The following is a 19,520-nucleotide window of genomic DNA, read 5'->3' on the forward strand; positions in this document are numbered from 1 at the left end:
CCCAACAACAACAACAACAACAACAACAACAACAACAACAACAACAACAACAACAACAACAACAACAACAACAACAACAGCAACTACAACAATCATCCCAACAACAATAATAACCGCAACAACAACAACAATCAGAAGCAGCTATGCCAAAGGTGTGAAAAGTATCACTCGGGGTTCTGCACCAAATTTTGCAACAAGTGTAAAAGAAATGGTCATAGCGCGGCGAAGTGTGAGGTCTACGGACCAGGGGTTAATAGAACGAAAGGAACAAATGGGGTCGGAACGAGTAATTGCGGAGCAAGTAGTGTCGGAGCAAGTTATGCCAATGTAGTTTGTTATAAATGTGGAAAACCGGGCCACATTATTAGAAATTGCCCGAACCAGGAGAACACGAATGGACAAGGCCGCGGAAGAGTTTTCAATATTAATGCGGCAGAGGCACAGGAAGACCCGGAACTTGTTACGGGTACGTTTCTTATTGACAATAAATCTGCTTACGTTTTATTTGATTCGGGTGCAGATAGAAGCTATATGAGTAGAGATTTTTGTGCTAAATTAAGTTGTCCATTGACGCCTTTGGATAGTAAATTTTTACTCGAATTAGCAAATGGTAAATTAATTTCAGCAGATAATATATGTCGGAATCGAGAAATTAATCTGGTTAGCGAAACATTTAAGATTGATTTGATACCAGTAGAGTTGGGGAGTTTTGATGTGATAATCGGTATGGACTGGTTGAAAGAAGTGAAAGCAGAGATCGTTTGTTACAAAAATGCAATTCTCATTATACGAGAAAAAGGAAAACCCTTAATGGTGTACGGAGAAAAGGGCAACACGAAGCTACATCTTATTAGTAATTTGAAGGCACAAAAACTAATAAGAAAAGGTTGCTATGCTGTTCTAGCACACGTTGAGAAAGTACAAACTGAAGAAAAGAGCATCAATGATGTTCCCATTGCAAAAGAATTTCCCGATGTATTTCCGAAAGAATTACCGGGATTACCCCCACATCGATCCGTTGAATTTCAAATAGATCTTGTACCAGGAGCTGCACCAATAGCTCGTGCTCCTTACAGACTCGCACCCAGCGAGATGAAAGAACTGCAAAGCCAATTACAAGAACTTTTAGAGCGTGGTTTCATTCGACCAAGCACATCACCGTGGGGAGCTCCTGTTTTGTTTGTCAAGAAGAAAGATGGTACTTTCAGGTTGTGTATCGACTACCGAGAGTTGAACAAACTTACCATCAAGAACCGCTACCCACTACCGAGAATCGACGACTTATTTGATCAACTACAAGGCTCGTCTGTTTATTCAAAGATTGACTTACGTTCCGGGTATCATCAAATGCGGGTGAAAGAAGATGATATTCCAAAGACTGCTTTCAGAACACGTTACGGTCATTACGAGTTTATGGTCATGCCGTTTGGTTTAACTAATGCACCAGCTGTGTTCATGGACCTTATGAACCGAGTGTGTGGACCATACCTTGACAAGTTTGTCATTGTTTTCATTGATGACATACTTATTTACTCAAAGAATGACCAAGAACACGGTGAACATTTGAGAAAGGTGTTAGAAGTATTGAGGAAGGAAGAATTGTACGCTAAGTTTTCAAAGTGTGCATTTTGGTTGGAAGAAGTTTAATTCCACGGTCACATAGTGAACAAAGAAGGTATTAAGGTGGATCCGGCAAAGATAGAAACTGTTGAAAAGTGGGAAACCCCGAAAACTCTGAAACACATACGCCAGTTTTAAGGACTAGCTGGTTACTACAGAAGGTTCATCCAAGACTTTTCCAGAATAGCAAAACCCTTGACTGCATTAACGCATAAAGGGAAGAAATTTGAATGGAATGATGAACAAGAGAAAACCTTTCAGTTATTGAAGAAAAAGCTAACTACGGCACCTATATTGTCATTGCCTGACGGGAATGATGATTTTGTGATTTATTGTGACGCATCAAAGCAAGGTCTCGGTTGTGTATTAATGCAATGAACGAAGGTGATTGCTTATGCGTCTAGACAATTGAAGATTCACGAACAAAATTATACGACGCATGATTTGGAATTAGGCGCGGTTGTTTTTACATTAAAGACTTGGAGGCACTACTTATATGGGGTCAAAAGTATTATATATACCGACCACAAAAGTCTTCAACACATATTTAATCAGAAACAACTGAATATGAGGCAGCGTAGGTGGATTGAATTATTGAATGATTACGACTTTGAGATTCGTTACCACCCGGGGAAGGCAAATGTGGTAGCCGATGCCTTGAGCAGGAAGGACAGAGAACCCATTCGAGTAAAATCTATGAATATAATGATTCATAATAACCTTACTACTTAAATAAAGGAGGCGCAACAAGGAGTTTTAAAAGAGGGAAATTTAAAGGATGAAATACCCAAAGGATCGGAGAAGCAACTTAATATTCGGGAAGATGGAACCCGGTATAGGGCTGAAAGGATTTGGGTACCAAAATTTGAAGATATGAGAGAAATGGTACTTAGAGAAGCTCATAAAACCAGATACTCAATACATCCTGGAACGGGGAAGATGTACAAGGATCTCAAGAAACATTTTTGGTGGCCGGGTATGAAAGCCGATGTTGCTAAATACGTAGGAGAATGTTTGACGTGTTCTAAGGTCAAAGCTGAGCATCAGAAACCATCAGGTCTACTTCAACAACCCAAAATCCCGGAATGGAAATGGGAAAACATTACCATAGATTTCATCACTAAATTGCCAAGGACTGCAAGTGGTTTTGATACTATTTGGGTAATAGTTGATCGTCTCACCAAATCAGCACACTTCCTGCCAATAAGAGAAGATGACAAGATGGAGAAGTTAGCACGACTGTATTTGAAGGAAGTCGTCTCCAGACATGGAATACCAATCTCTATTATCTCTGATAGGGATGGCAGATTTATTTCAAGATTCTGGCAGACATTACAGCAAGCATTAGGAACTCGTCTAGACATGAGTACTGCCTATCATCCACAAACTGATGGGTAGAGCAAAAGGATGATACAAACGCTTGAAGACATGCTACGAGCATGTGTTATTGATTTCGGAAACAGTTGGGATCGACATCTACCGTTAGCAGAATTTTCTTACAACAACAGCTACCATTCAAGCATTTAAATGGCGCCGTTTGAAGCACTTTATGGTAGAAAGTGCAGGTCTCCGATTTGTTGGGGTGAAGTGGGGGATAGGCAGATTACGGGTCCGGAGATTATACAAGAAACTACCGAGAAGATCATCCAAATTCAACAACGGTTGAAAACCGCCCAAAGTCGACAAAAGAGCTACGCTGACATTAAAAGAAAAGATATAGAATTTGAAATTGGAGAGATGGTCATGCTTAAAGTTGCACCTTGGAAAGGCGTTGTTCGATTTGGTAAATGAGGGAAATTAAATCCAAGGTATATTGGACCATTCAAGATTATTGATCGTGTCAGACCAGTAGCTTACCGACTTGAGTTACCTCAACAACTCGCGGCTGTACATAACACTTTCCACGTCTCGAATTTGAAGAAATGTTTTGCTAAAGAAGATCTCACTATTCCGTTAGATGAAATCCAAATCAACGAAAAACTTCAATTCATCGAAGAACCCGTCGAAATAATGGATCGTGAGGTTAAAAGACTTAAGCAAAACAAGATACCAATTGTTATGGTTCGATGGAATGCTCGTAGAGGACCTGAGTTCACCTGGGAGTGTGAAGATCAGATGAAGAAGAAATACCCGCATCTATTTCCAGAAGATTCGTCAACACCTTCAACAGCTTAAAATTTCGGGACGAAATTTATTTAACGGTTAGGTACTGTAGTGACCCGAACTTTTCCATGTTTATATATATTAATTGAGATTGATATTTACATGATTAAATGTTTCCAACATGTTAAGCAATCAAACTTGTTAAGACTTGATTAATTGAAATATGTTTCATATAGACAATTGACCACCCAAGTTGACCGGTGATTCACGAACGTTAAAACTTGTAAAAACTATATGATGACATATATATGGATATATATATATATATAGTTAACATGATACTATGATAAGTAAATATATCATTAAGTATATTAACAATGAACTACATATGTAAAAACAAGACTACTAACTTAATGATTTTTAAACGAGACATATATGTAACGATTATCGTTGTAAAGACATTTAATGTATATATATCATATTAAGAGATATTCATACATGATAATATCATGATAATATAATAATTTAAAATCTCATTTGATATTATAAACATTGGGTTAACAACATTTAACAAGATCGTTAACCTAAAGGTTTCAAAACAACACTTACATGTAACGACTAACGATGACTTAACGACTCAGTTAAAATGTATATACATGTAGTGTTTTAATATGTATTTATACAATTTTGAAAGACTTCAATACACTTATCAAAATACTTCTACTTAACAAAAATGCTTACAATTACATCCTCGTTCAGTTTCATCAACAATTCTACTCGTATGCACCCGTATTCGTACTCGTACAATATATAGCTTTTAGATGTATGTACTATTGGTATATACACTCCAATGATCAGCTCTTAGCAGCCCATGTGAGTCACCTAACACATGTGGGAACCATCATTTGGCAACTAGCATGAAATATCTCATAAAATTACAAAAATATGAGTAATCATTCATGACTTATTTACATGAAAACAAAATTACATATCCTTTATATCTAATCCATACACCAACGACCAAAAACACCTACAAACACTTTCATTCTTCAATTTTCTTCATCTAATTGATCTCTCTCAAGTTCTATCTTCAATTTCTAAGTGTTCTTCATATATTCTACAAGTTCTAGTTACATAAAATCAAGAATACTTTCAAGTTTGCTAGCTCACTTCCAATCTTGTAAGGTGATCATCCAACCTCAAGAAATCTTTGTTTCTTACAGTAGGTTATCATTCTAATACAAGGTAATAATCATATTCAAACTTTGGTTCAATTTCTATAACTATAACAATCTTATTTCAAGTGATGATCTTACTTGAACTCGTTTTCGTGTCATGATTCTGCTTCAAGAACTTCGAGCCATCCAAGAATCCGTTGAAGCTAGATCCATTTTTCTCTTTTCCAGTAGGTTTATCCAAGGAACTTAAGGTAGTAATGATGTTCATAACATCATTCGATTCATACATATAAAGCTATCTTATTCGAAGGTTTAAACTTGTAATCACTAGAACATAGTTTAGTTAATTCTAAACTTGTTCGCAAACAAAAGTTAATCCTTCTAACTTGACTTTTAAAATCAACTAAACACATGTTCTATATCTATATGATATGCTAACTTAATGATTTAAAACCTGGAAACACGAAAAACACCGTAAAACCGGATTTACGCAGTCGTAGTAACACCGCGGACTGTTTTGGGTTAGTTAATTAAAAACTATGATAAACTTTGATTTAAAATTTGTTATTCTGAGAAAATGATTTTTATTATGAACATGAAACTATATCCAAAAATTATGGTTAAACTCAAAGTGGAAGTATGTTTTCTAAAATGATCATCTAGACGTCGTTCTTTCGACTGAAATGACTACCTTTACAAAAAGGCTTGTAACTTATTTTTCTGACTATAAACCTATACTTTTTCTGTTTAGATTCATAAAATAGAGTTCAATATGAAACCATAGCAATTTGATTCACTCAAAACGGATTTAAAATGAAGAAGTTATGGGTAAAACAAGATTGGATAATTTTTCTCATTTTAGCTACGTGAAAATTGGTAGCAAATCTATTCTAACCATAACTTAATCAACTTGTATTGTATATTATGTAATCTTGAGATACCATAGACACATATACAATGTTTCGACCTATCATGTCGACACATCTATATATATTTCGGAACAACCATAGACACTCTATATGTGAATGTTGGAGTTAGCTATACAGGGTTGAGGTTGATTCCAAAATATATATAGTTTGAGTTGTGATCAATACTGAGATACGTATACACTGGGTCGTGGATTGATTCAAGATAATATTTATCGATTTATTTCTGTACATCTAACTGTGGACAACTAGTTGTAGGTTACAAACGAGGACAGCTGACTTAATAAACTTAAAACATCAAAATATATTAAAAGTGTTGTAAATATATTTTGAACATACTTTGATATATATGTATATATTGTTATAGGTTCGTGAATCAACCAGTGGCCAAGTCTTACTTCCCGACGAAGTAAAAATCTGTGAAAGTGAGTTATAGTCCCACTTTTAAAATCTAATATTTTTGGGATGAGAATACATGCAGGTTTTATAAATGATTTACAAAATAGACACAAGTAGGTGAAACTACATTCTATGGTTGAATTATCGAAAGCGAATATGCCCCTTTTTATTAAGTCTGGTAATCTAAGAATTAGGGAACAGACACCCTAATTGACGCGAACTCTAAAGATAGATCTATTGGGCCCAACAAGCCCCATCTAAAGTACAGGATGCTTTAGTACTTTGAAATTTATATCATGTCCGAAGGAGGATCCCGGAATGATGGGGATATTCTTATATATGCATCTTGTTAATATCGGTTACCAGGTGTTCACCATATGAATGATTTTTATCTCTATGTATGGGATGTGTATTGAAATATGAAATCTTGTGGTCTATTATTATGATTTGATATATATAGGTTAAACCTATAACTCACCAACATTTTTGTTGACGTTTTAAGCATGTTTATTCTCAGGTGATTATTAAGAGCTTCTGCTGTCGCATACTTAAATAAGGACGAGATTTGGAGTCCATGCTTGTATGATATTGTGTAAAAACTGCATTCAAGAAACTTATTTTGTTGTAACATATTTGTATTGTAAACCATTATGTAATGGTCGTGTGTAAACAGAATATTTTAGATTATCATTATTTGATAATCTACGTAAAGCTTTTTAAACCTTTATTGATGAAATAAAGGTTATGGTTTGCTTTAAAATGAATGCAGTCTTTGAAAAACGTCTCATATAGAGGTCAAAACCTCGCAACGAAATCAATTAATATGGAACATTTTTAATCAATAGGAACGGGACATTTCAGCATGGGATCTCTTGGACACAATAGCTGCACAACAGGAGGATTGGAACAATGAAGCTACTGAGAAAGATGACGTCTTCACTCATACGGTACAAATGCTGGAAACCAGGTTACAGGATCTCACCCTCACTCTTCAAGGTTTATCAAATCCTAAAAGTACCGATGCTACTAGAACCAATCTAAGGTATCCTTACCCTAGATGGGCACATAAACAACAGAATAGCTCGGACTTTAATATACTCCTCCCGTTGCACAAACCTGCTACCCTCTCTAAAGAAGCTTTAGTTGAATTTATGAAAAAGCAGTACACAATAAACCTTCAAGTCATAGAATGCAAGAATAAATTTGATACCTTGCTTTTAAAGAGTTAATCATAAATTTTTAGCTTACACTTAAACCGTTAACCGCTAAAGCTGAATTAGAGAGTAGAGAGTTTGATGCCCTAGTAATTACTAGAGGAGGGAAGAAAACAACTGTTAATATACCCATTCAGAATTTTTTCGATAAGGAACCTGTGCCAATTGACCCAGTTGTCAATCCACCGGAACCAATCTCTCCTAAGGCCCGGGAATTATTCTGCGCGCCGCATACCTTTTCCAGGTAGGATTAGGAAGGAAAAACAAGAAGCGTAATTCGCTAAGTATTGGGATATTATTAAGAATTTACATTTGAATGTGCGACTAGTAGATGCTTTAGTAGAAATACCAAACTGCGCTAAATTTTTCAAAGAATTGCTTTCAAACAAAGAGAGATTAAGAGAGATAGTTAGCTTGACCTTAAGTGAAGAATGCTCATTAGTGTTACAACATGGAATTCCCCCTAAGTTAGGAGATACATGAAGATTTAAGGTACCTTGCTACCTGCAAGATGTCCAAATTAGCAATGCGTTAGCATACTTAGGAGCCATTGTAAACCTAATGCCCTATTCGTTATTCAAAAATCTAGGATTAAATGACTTCAGTGTAGCGACCCGAACTTTTCCATGTTTATATATATATTAAATGAAATTGTTATTTGCATGATTAAGTGTTTCCAACATGTTAAGCAATCAAACTTGTTAAGACTTGATTAATTGAAATAGGTTTCATATAGACAATTGACCACCCAAGTTGACCGGTGATTCATGAACGTTAAAACTTGTAAAAATTATACGATGACATATATATGGTTATATATACAGTTAACATGATTTTATTATAAGTATGTATCTCATTAGGTATTTTAACAATGAGTTATATACATAAAAATGAGACTATTAATTTAAGAAACTCGAAAACGATATATATATAACGATTATCATTATAACAACGTCTTACTAGGTACATATGAATCATATTAAGATATTGATACACTTGGTTAATTATGTTAAATGATAAGTAAATATATTATTAAGTGTATTAACATTGAAATACATATGTAAAAATAAGACTACTAACTTAATGATTTTGAAACGAGACATATATGTAACGATTATCGTTGTAACGACATTTAACTGTATATATATCATACTAAGATATATTATATATCATAATATCATGATAATATAACAATTTAACATCTCATTTGTTATAATAAACAATGGGTTAACAACATTCAACAAGATCGTTAACCTAAAGGTTTCAAAACAACATTTACATGTAACGACTAACGATGACTTAACGACTCAGTTAAAATGTATATACATGTAGTGTTTTAATATGTATTCATACACTTTTGAAAGACTTCAAGACACTTATCAAAATACTTCTACTTAACAAAAATGCTTACAATTACATCCTCGTTCAGTTTCATCAACAATTCTACTCGTATGCACCCGTATTCGTACTCATACAATACACAGCTTTTAGATGTATGTACTATTAGTATATACACTCCAATGATCAGCTCTTAGCAGCCTATGTGAGTCACCTAACACATGTGGGAACCATCATTTGGCAACTAGCATGAAATATCTCATAAAATTACAAAAATATGAGTAATCATTCATGACTTATTTACATGAAAACAAAATTACATATCCTTTATATCTAATCCATACACCAACGACCAAAAATACCTACAAACACTTTCATTCTTCAATTTTCTTCATCTAATTGATCTCTCTCAAGTTCTATCTTCAAGTTCTAAGTGTTCTTCATAAATTCCAAAAGTTCTAGTTTCATAAAATCAAGAATACTTCCAAGATTGCAAGTTTACTTCCAAGTTTTCTAAATCCATTCCAAGTAATCATCCAAGATCAAGAAACCTTTGTTACTTACAGTAGGTTATCTTTCTAATACAAGGTAATAATCATATTCAAACTTTAATTCAATTTCTATAACTATAACAATCTTATTTCGAGTGGAAATCTTACTTGAAATTGTTTTCGTGTCATGATTCTGCTTCAAGAACTTTCAAGCCATCCAAGGATCCTTTGAAGCTAGATCTATTTTTCTCATTTCCAGTAGGTTTATCCAAGGAACTTGAGGTAGTAATGATGTTCATAACATCATTCGATTCATACATATAAAACTATCTTATTCGAAGGTTTAAACTTGTAATCACTAGAACATAGTTTAGTTAATTCTAAACGTGTTCGCAAATAAAAGTTAATCCTTCTAGCTTGACTTTTAAAATCAACTAAACACATGTTCTATATCTATATGATATGCTAACTTAATGATTTAAAACCTGGAAACACGAAAAACACCGTAAAATTGGATTTACGCCGTCGTAGTAACACCGCGGGCTGTTTTGGGTTAGTTAATTAAAAACTATGATAAACTTTGATTTAAAAGTTTTTATTCTGGGAAAAAGATTTTTATTATGAACATGAAACTATATCCAAAAATTATGGTTAAAATCAAAGTGGAAGTATGTTTTCTAAAATGGTCATCTAGACGTCGTTCTTTCGACTGAAATGAATACCTTTACAAAAATGACTTGTAACTTATTTTTCCGACTATAAACCTATACTTTTTCTGTTTAGTTTCATAAAATATAGTTCAATATGAAACCATAGCAATTTTATTCACTCAAAACGGATTTAAAATGAAGAAGTTATGGGTAAAACAAGATTGGATAATTTTTCTCATTTTAGCTACGTGAAAATTGGTAACAAATCTATTCCAACCATAACTTAATCAACTTGTATTGTATATTATGTAATCTTGAGATACCATAGACACGTATACAATGTTTTGACCTATCATGTCGACACATCTATATATATTTCGGAACAACCATAGACACTCTATATGTGAATGTTGGAGTTAGCTATACAGGGTTGAGGTTGATTCCAAAATATATATAGTTTGAGTTGTGATCAATACTGAGATACGTATACATTGGGTCGTGGATTGATTCAAGATAATATATATCGATTTATTTCTGTACATCTAACTGTGGACAACTAGTTGTAAGTTACTAACGAGGACAGCTGACTTAATAAACTTAAAACATCAAAATATATTAAAAGTGTTGTAAATATATTTTGAACATACTTTGATATATATGTATATATTGTTATAGGTTCGTGAATCAACCAGTGGCCAAGTCTTACTTCCCGACGAAGTAAAAATCTGTGAAAGTGAGTTATAGTCCCACTTTTAAAATCTAATATTTTTGGGATGAGAATACATGCAGGTTTTATAAATGATTTACAAAATAGACACAAGTAGGTGAAACTACATTCTATGGTTGAATTATCGAAATCGAATATGCCCTTTTTTATTAAGTCTGGTAATCTAAGAATTAGGGAACAGACACCCTAATTGACGCGAATCCTAAAGATAGATCTATTGGGCCTAACAAACCCCATCTAAAGTACCAGATGCTTTAGTACTTCGAAATTTATATCATATCCGAAGGGTGTCCCGGAATGATGGGGATATTCTTATATATGCATCTTGTTAATGTCGGTTACCAGGTGTTCACCATATGAATGATTTTTATCTCTATGTATGGGATGTATATTGAAATATGAAATCTTGTGGTCTATTGTTACGATTTGATATATATAGGTTAAACCTATAACTCACCAACATTTTTGTTGACGTTTAAAGCATGTTTATTCTCAGGTGAATACTAAGAGCTTCCGCTGTTGCATACTAAAATAAGGACAAGATTTGGAGTCCATGTTTGTATGATATTGTGTAAAAACTGCATTCAAGAAACTGATTTCGATGTAACATATTTGTATTGTAAACCATTATGTAATGGTCGTGTGTAAACAGGATATTTTAGATTATCATTATTTGATAATCTACGTAAAGCTTTTTAAACCTTTATCTATGAAATAAAGGTTATGGTTTGTTTTAAAAATGAATGCAGTCTTTGAAAAACGTCTCATATAGAGGTCAAAACCTCGCAACGAAATCAATTAATATGGTACGCTTTTAATCAATAAGAACGGGACATTTCAGTTGGTATCCGAGCGTTGGTATTAGAGAACCAGAAATTTGCATTAGTGTGTCTTATCGAGTTTATTAGGATGCATTAATGAGTCTGGACTTCGACCGTGTTTTCTTTAAAAATGATTGCTTAACATTTTTGTTGGAAACTATATATTATTAACATGCATATATTATGTGATATATTAATCTCTTAACATGTTTGATATTGTGTGATAGATGTCTACCTCTAGAACAAGTCCCATTGACTCACCTAATAATAATGAAGAGTCAAATGTAAATTGGAATGATTCGTGGACTGATTCACAAGTTCTCGAGTCGGAACCGGAAGAAGAATCAGAACCAGAAGAGGAGGAACCGGAGGAGGAAATAGAACTGGTGGGGGAAATAATAAAATGGTTAAGTAAAAAAAAATCCTCAACCAACCGACCAAGGTTAATTATGGTCAATGGTGTTTCCGCCAAGGAAGCAAAATATTGGGAGGATTACCAATTCTCCGATGAATCGGATTCCGACGAGAATTCCGATAATGTTATAGAAATTACCCCAAATGAATTTAAAAAGGCAAAAGAAAATAATAAGGGAAAGGGCATAAAAATAGAGAAATCTAATTCCAACCCCGTTGAACTTTATATGTATCGTCAACCCCCGAAGCCCTTAAGTTGTAACAATGACCCGGGAACCTCTAAACCACAGGTTTTTCTAAACCAATGTGGAAAACGACAGCTCGTATTAGGGGAACATCATATATCCCTAGAAACTTGGCCAAAATGAACCAAAACCGAAGAAGAAGAAACGAGCGATTCGGAATAAGATAGTTGTATTCGTGTGGTGTAATATATGTAATATAGTGTGCTTATGCTTTATGATATATGTAAAAATTGCTTGTATTAATAAGTAAATTTTTTTTATGAATCTAACTCTTGTCTATTTTACAGTTTAAAAACACAAAATGGATAGACAACCCAATATTTTAAGAGACCTACCCGGAGACATGATTGATGAAATCTTGTCTAGAGTCGGTCAGAATTCCTCGGCACAACTATTTAAGGCGAAATCAGTTTGTAAGACATTCGAAGAACGTTCCAAAAATGTCTTAGTTTATAAGAGACTTTCGTTTGAAAGATGGGGGATATCACATTGGGAAACCCATAAGTTACGATGTGTTTACTTTGACGCATATATTGCGGGGAACCCAAATGCTATTTTACGCAACGGGTTAAGAAATTATTTTGACTCAATGTATCCGAATATAGGACTTCATGATTTAGAAAAAGTGGCTAACATGCAACATAAAGAAGCATGCTATGCTTACGGGTTAGGAACATCGGGCTACAACTATTAAACAAAACGTTCCCACAAGTAACGGAGTCGGTAATTGGGGTAAGAAATGAGGTTTTTAGATTGTTACGGGACTGTTGGACATTACGTAACCCTCGTCCCTTTGACGACGTTACAACACACTGTCTTATCAACGGCCATAACGGTTATGTTCCACAAGACCAAGGATGGGAAGTAGTCCTAGTAAAACCAGAATGCATGACTTGTTTCTGGACGTATGAATTACGTGTCTTTATTGCCTTTGCTGAACGACTTGTGTACTAGTTAGAATTATCTTCAGTACTATCTTGTATCAAAGTTATTGTGTGCTATATTTCATGCTTTATGTAAAATAAGCGGTATTGTAAGTTTGTAAAATATTGTATAAAAGTTTGAACGCGAAATATTATTATAATAAGTTTTTCATATAGAATTGTAGTAGTTGATTTGTATATTAGCTACTAAGTATGAACTTAACGGGTAGGTACTACCCGAATATAAACTTATAAAACGCTAATATGAAGAAAAAGCTTTTATAAATGAGTTCATATTATGCTACGAAATACTATTAACTACTCTTAATATTCTGTATGATTAACTTGTTCCATTTGACTATTTTGAAGGAAATGGTGAAAGGACCCGTCCTAATCCATCCGGACAAAGTCCACATCGATTACAAACGATTCACAATAGTTGGTTACATCGCGAGGTACTTGACCTCTATATGATACATTTTACAAACATTGCATTCGTTTTTGAAAAGACAATCTTTCATTACAACGAAAGTTGACGGCATGCATACCATTTTATAATATATCTAACTATAACTGATTTAATAATAATCTTGATGATCTCAACGACTCGAATGCAACGTCTTTTGAAATATGTCATGAATGACTCCAAGTAATATCTTTAAAATGAGCAAATGCACAGCGGAAGGTTTCTTTCATACCTGAGAATAAACATGCTTTAAAGTGTCAACCAAAAGGTTGGTGAGTTCATTAGTTTAACATAAATAATCATTTCATAATTTTTAATAGACCACAAGATTTCATATTTCCATTTCTCATAAACATACGTCCCGTGCATAGAGACAAAAGTATCATTCATATGGATTGAACACCTGGTAACCGACATTCACAATATGCATATAAGAATATCCCTATCATTCTGGGATCCTCCTTCGGACATGATATAAATTTCGAAGTACTAAAGCATCCGGTACTTTAGATGGGGCTTGTTGGGCCCGATAGATCTATCTTTAAAGTTCGCGTCAATTAGGGTGTCTGTTCCCTAATACTTAGATTACCAGACTTAATAAAAAGGGGCATATTCGATTTCGATCATTCAACCATATAATGTAGTTTTGATTACTTGTGTCTATTTCATAAAAACATTTATAAAAATTGCGCATGTATTCTCAGCCCAAAAATATAAAGGGTAACAAGGTAAATGAAACTCACGCATATATTGTAAAACAGTTAATAAAGCATTTGCATGTATTCGCAGTTCAAAAATATATTTCAAAAGCATTTAATAAAGCAGTTGTAAAAAGCAGCGCATGTATTCTCAGTCCCAAAAATATAAATAGTAAAAGGGAGCAAATGAAACTCACCTAATGTATTTTGTAGTAAAAATACATATGACTATATTGAACAATGCAGGGTTGGCCTCGGATTCACGAACCTATATCATTTATATGTATATTAACACATATAATGATAATTGAACAATTTATATATTATATCTTATATTATATATCTTATATATTTAATTGGTATATATATTTAAAATAATTAATATTATAAGGTTTTATATATATATATATGTGTATATGATTAATATTATATTAAAAATAAATAATTTGTTATATGTAAATCTTTATATAAATAATTTTAATATATATAACTATATGTAATATTATAGTAGTTGTAATAAATATACTCTTATATAGAAAATATTTATTTGTAATAATAATAATAATAATAATAATAATAATAATAATAATAATAATAATAATAATAATAATAATAATAATAATAATAATAATAATCTTATTACTAATGATAATATTAATAATAATACTACTTATTAATAATAACAATATTTGTAATAACAATAATAATAATAAACATAATTATAATGTTAATAATAGTAAATGATAACTAATACTTATGTTAGTAATTATAAAAATAATATTAATAATAATAATAATAATAATAATAATATAATAATAATAATGATAATAATACTAATAATAAAAATGTTAATAAAACTACCTTTTAAATCAAGCTTTAAAATAAAAACGCCATAGCTCGGGCTTGAACTTGAGACCTCTCATTCTCCGACCACACCCCTAACCATCAAGCTCCCAGTTACTTTTCTATTTTACTTAATAGCCGAAATTTATTTAAAGGTTCTCGGCCCAAATTCCATTTCATTTATTATCGGCCCAATTGTGCACAAAGGTTTATGGCTCAACCTAAACCAGATTCGGTCCAACACATATGGCTCAACTTGTGCAACTACTTAATGATAAAAATAATAAACGACAGTCCTCTAGGTTCGAACTCACAACCTTTCGTTTAATAATCACACACGAAACCACTTAGCTGTAAGTTCACTTTTGCTTTTATTCCTACAATTAAATAATTATTATTAGCGAAACCGTTTATCTCCCCATCAAGCTACCATCATCGCTATCATAAACTCACAGATCATCATCATTCTCTAACCATTAACATAGTCACTATTATCGTCTAAACTGTAACAACCCATCATCATCAATATTACTTTTAGCAATCCTCACTAAATCCGCAACCCTAGTCATCATCTATCCAATTTATGATACTCGTCATCATCATCACAGCATCCTCATCATTACATCATCATATTTTTCTAGCTCGAGATACTTCAGTAAATTAAATAATCGACCCCATTTATCAATAAAAAAAAAATACGACCAAATAAAAGATTAGGGTTTAAAGGTGAATATGGTGGCCCTATAATTATGCTGTTTGTTACACAACTTTTAGAAAAGAGATTCAAAAAGAAATACAGCTCACCATATTAAATTACGTGGGGTTTGGGAAGTATTAGAATATTGGTGGGAATTTAAACAAGTAAAAAAAAATAAAACGCGTGCATTAGCTTATCAATGGTCGGCCATTTAATAGAATCAAGTGGTAACCTTCAAGTTAAATAGGTGGTTTGAAAAACAGAAGTAAAAGCATAAATATTAGAGTAGCAGTTAATGGTTATTGATAGTGGTGATTTGGTTCGACTAGCAAGGAAACAGAAACAGAAGTAATGAAGCAACTCTTTCGACTGAAAACAGAAAATAGAGGTGACGGTGATGATGGTTTGATTGCAATGGTGGTGGTGGGTTGGTTGGTGATGGATGATGCCGAGTTTATAGCAGTAGCAGTGATTGAACAGAGGTATAAACAAACAGCTGCATTAGTTCATGGTGGTCTTGTGGTGGTGTTTTCGATGGTTTAAAAACAGAAACATATATCGTGCAGTTTTGAACGTGAGTTATATAAGAAAGTGAAGAAAAGAGAGATAGAAAGAATAGAGAGATGGTGGTCAAATTGGTTGGTCAAGAAGATAAGAAAAGTGATGGAATAAAGGATGATGGATATTTGTTTGGATTGTACGCAGAATTTTAGAAAAAGAAAAGAAGAAGAGTAATTTCTCTATCAAATAATATGTGGTGGGGAGGAAAAGGTGGCAAGTGGGTTTTATGAAAGAAGAAATCAGAAAGTGTTTTGTTTATGTATCATGCACATATATCTATATAGAATTCAATATAGTGTAGAACAAACACAGTAAACAATCCCGTGAATGTTGAATTCTCTTCACCATTTATATGTATATAGAATTGTTAGTGGGGATAATTCAATCAAAACATGGTATCAATTATATCAATTATGTACAGTGATAGAAGAAAAAGGTGGAAGGTTGTCGGATGAATTATGCATTCATATGATTTGTATATGTATGTACATATATAGAAATAGGCGATGTGGATGTTTACTAATATAATTAATATAAATCATAGAATAATAATATTAATAATAATATCATGTAAATGAATCTGCCAACAATAGTATAGCTGCCACCCATTATTTTTAATTTTCCTTTACGGACCGGGTTTCATGCTCCTGTAGATAATTAGTGACGGATAAAAGTCTTCGAAAAAATCCCATATTTTTAAATTAACTTTATTTATTTATTTTGGTCATTATGGTATAAAATTCGACCCTTAATTTGTTAAATAAAAATTACATCAACTGTCCCTCTCATTTATGGGTAAAATATAAAAAATGTTAAAACTTAACAAATAGTTCCTAAATACATTTTTATTAAGCCTAAAATTTATAGAACTCATTTTTGAATCTCCGTTAATTTTAAAATCATATAAGTTTGAGTTAAACTTCTCTAAATAATAATCGTTACAATTATTAAATAATTATATTTGATATACTCTGTATATATAAATTTATTTTAATAAAAATTTAATTATATTGTATATTATTATTTTAAGTTATAATATATATTCATATAGTTATATTTATATTTATATGTATACACATTTAGTTACAAATAATGGTTCGTGAATCGTCGTAAATGATCTAAGTTAAATGATTGTAAGAAACTAGTTCAAAATTTTTGAGACTCAGGGTAACAGACTTTGCTTATCGTGTCAGAATCTTATAAAGATCAAGTTTAAATTTGGTCGAAAATTTCCGGGTTGTCACAGTACCTACCCGTTAAAGAAATTTCGTCCCGAAATTTGAGTGGGATCATCATGGCTAACAATAAGAATGTTTTCCTAGCGAATATGAGCTGATAAATAGAGTTTTATAACTGTTGAGTAATATGGATAAGATAATTCGACTATTCGAAGAGTACGAGTGAAGCTATCACAAAAGAGTGAAATGAGTAAATGCAGGTTCGTCTTAACCAGTGACGTAGTCACAGTTGATTTTAGAAAATAGCGTGCGTCTTAACTTTTGACGTTGTTTTGGTTGAATTCCGGAATTCAAGGGATTTAAAAGAAAATCTTGAAAATCTATAGGATTTGATTCTTCGGGATTTATGGAAAATTAGGATCCTCTTTAATTTAATGCGATTATCTGTCTCGATTGCTTTGTCTGGTATCTTCTCTATAAATGAACTTCTTTCGTTCCATTATTTTCACCACTCCAATTCTTTCTTTCTCGATCCATACTTTCAAACGATTGTGAAAATGCTTAATCCAGTTCTGATCCTTGTACTCATCCTTACTATCGCAACATTCATTCTCCTTTTCCAACTTTCGCCAGAGGAATATACTTTCTTCTACTTCGCCCTTGGGGTTATAGTGTTTTTAATTCTCCCGTATCTTTGTGTTGCGATAAACATTGACATACACGGTTTGTAATTTATGTGTTGTTATCGGGCTTTATATTCTCCCTTATATTTCGAAGCTCTATGCTTTTGTTTTCTCTTCCCGACTTCAAGTCAAGCGAATAATGGTCCAGAATTCGTAGATATAGAATTTCGAATGATTATAATGTTCTAAGCAGGAAGGAACGTGATAGCACGATTTGATTTTCAAATTTATCAAAATTACTGAAGATAGAACTATCAAGAATATATTTTCTTGATATGTTCAGAAGTTAATCAGAATGAAAGAGTTATGTAACATGACACATGATGATGGTATAATCTACTGTGAACCATCATCACATTTCATTAGAACTCAGCATGACTTACTGTAATATAATCACGTTGATCAAGTGTCATTATATTATACTAACTCATGCTTCAGTTCCCAACACTACTTCAGAATTCATTCATAGTTTATACTTAACTTTTACAGAAATTTCCAATATAATGTATTACAGATAGCACAAAGATGTATATAATTTCGGACGAGAATATTTATAAAAATATCTTCAGATATATCGAAGATATTTATGATGATATTTTGGAATTTCTAAGTTCGGAGGTTGATGAAGAAATTTTTTTTTTTTTCGCAAGATTTTAACATGACCTCGGAGCAAGATATTCTCTAAAGATTTCATCGAATTCAGAATTACCTGGATCATTTGAATATAGGGTTTGGTCCGTGTATTTATCCTTGGTCTCCTTCATGGTTAGCTCAATCTGTTTTTCAGTACCAAATTTTCTATCAAGCGTTCCTAACACTCCTTTCGTTATCATCAACTTTTGGCCGTTTAGACCATCTACCATTTTTCTATTTCCTCTGCATTTAATACTACGATATCTGAATCATCGGTTATTAATCCTAGGTGGTTTCGGGAGAAATGTGTTTTTAGATGATTAAACGCTGATGGTAATATGGTGGAATATGAAAGGTTCTCTGGTAACAATGAATGAGCATGCATATATATATCAATATTATAATAAGGTTGTTTTGAATGAAAAGTCGAAGTTGTCTTGCTGGAGCTGTGACAAAATTTGCTACTTTGAAGAAGAACTGCAAAGTTATTTTGGGTAATAATAACACTAAAGGAATTAGCACAGCTACGTGTTAAACGTTTACTCAGTTTCTGAGTTTTCCAGGTGCATAACTATATGCATCGATCTTTTCTTCCGTAGATGAAGTGCGGTTGGTTCATCTTCTCGATTGAAGTGTTTTCAAGAATCATGAAGGATTTGAACGCAGAATGTAATCGTGGAGATACAAATGATGTTTAAGATGAAACCAAGTG

This window comes from Rutidosis leptorrhynchoides, chromosome 2 (assembly GCF_046630445.1).
Source record: "Rutidosis leptorrhynchoides isolate AG116_Rl617_1_P2 chromosome 2, CSIRO_AGI_Rlap_v1, whole genome shotgun sequence".
NCBI lineage: Eukaryota > Viridiplantae > Streptophyta > Magnoliopsida > Asterales > Asteraceae > Rutidosis > Rutidosis leptorrhynchoides.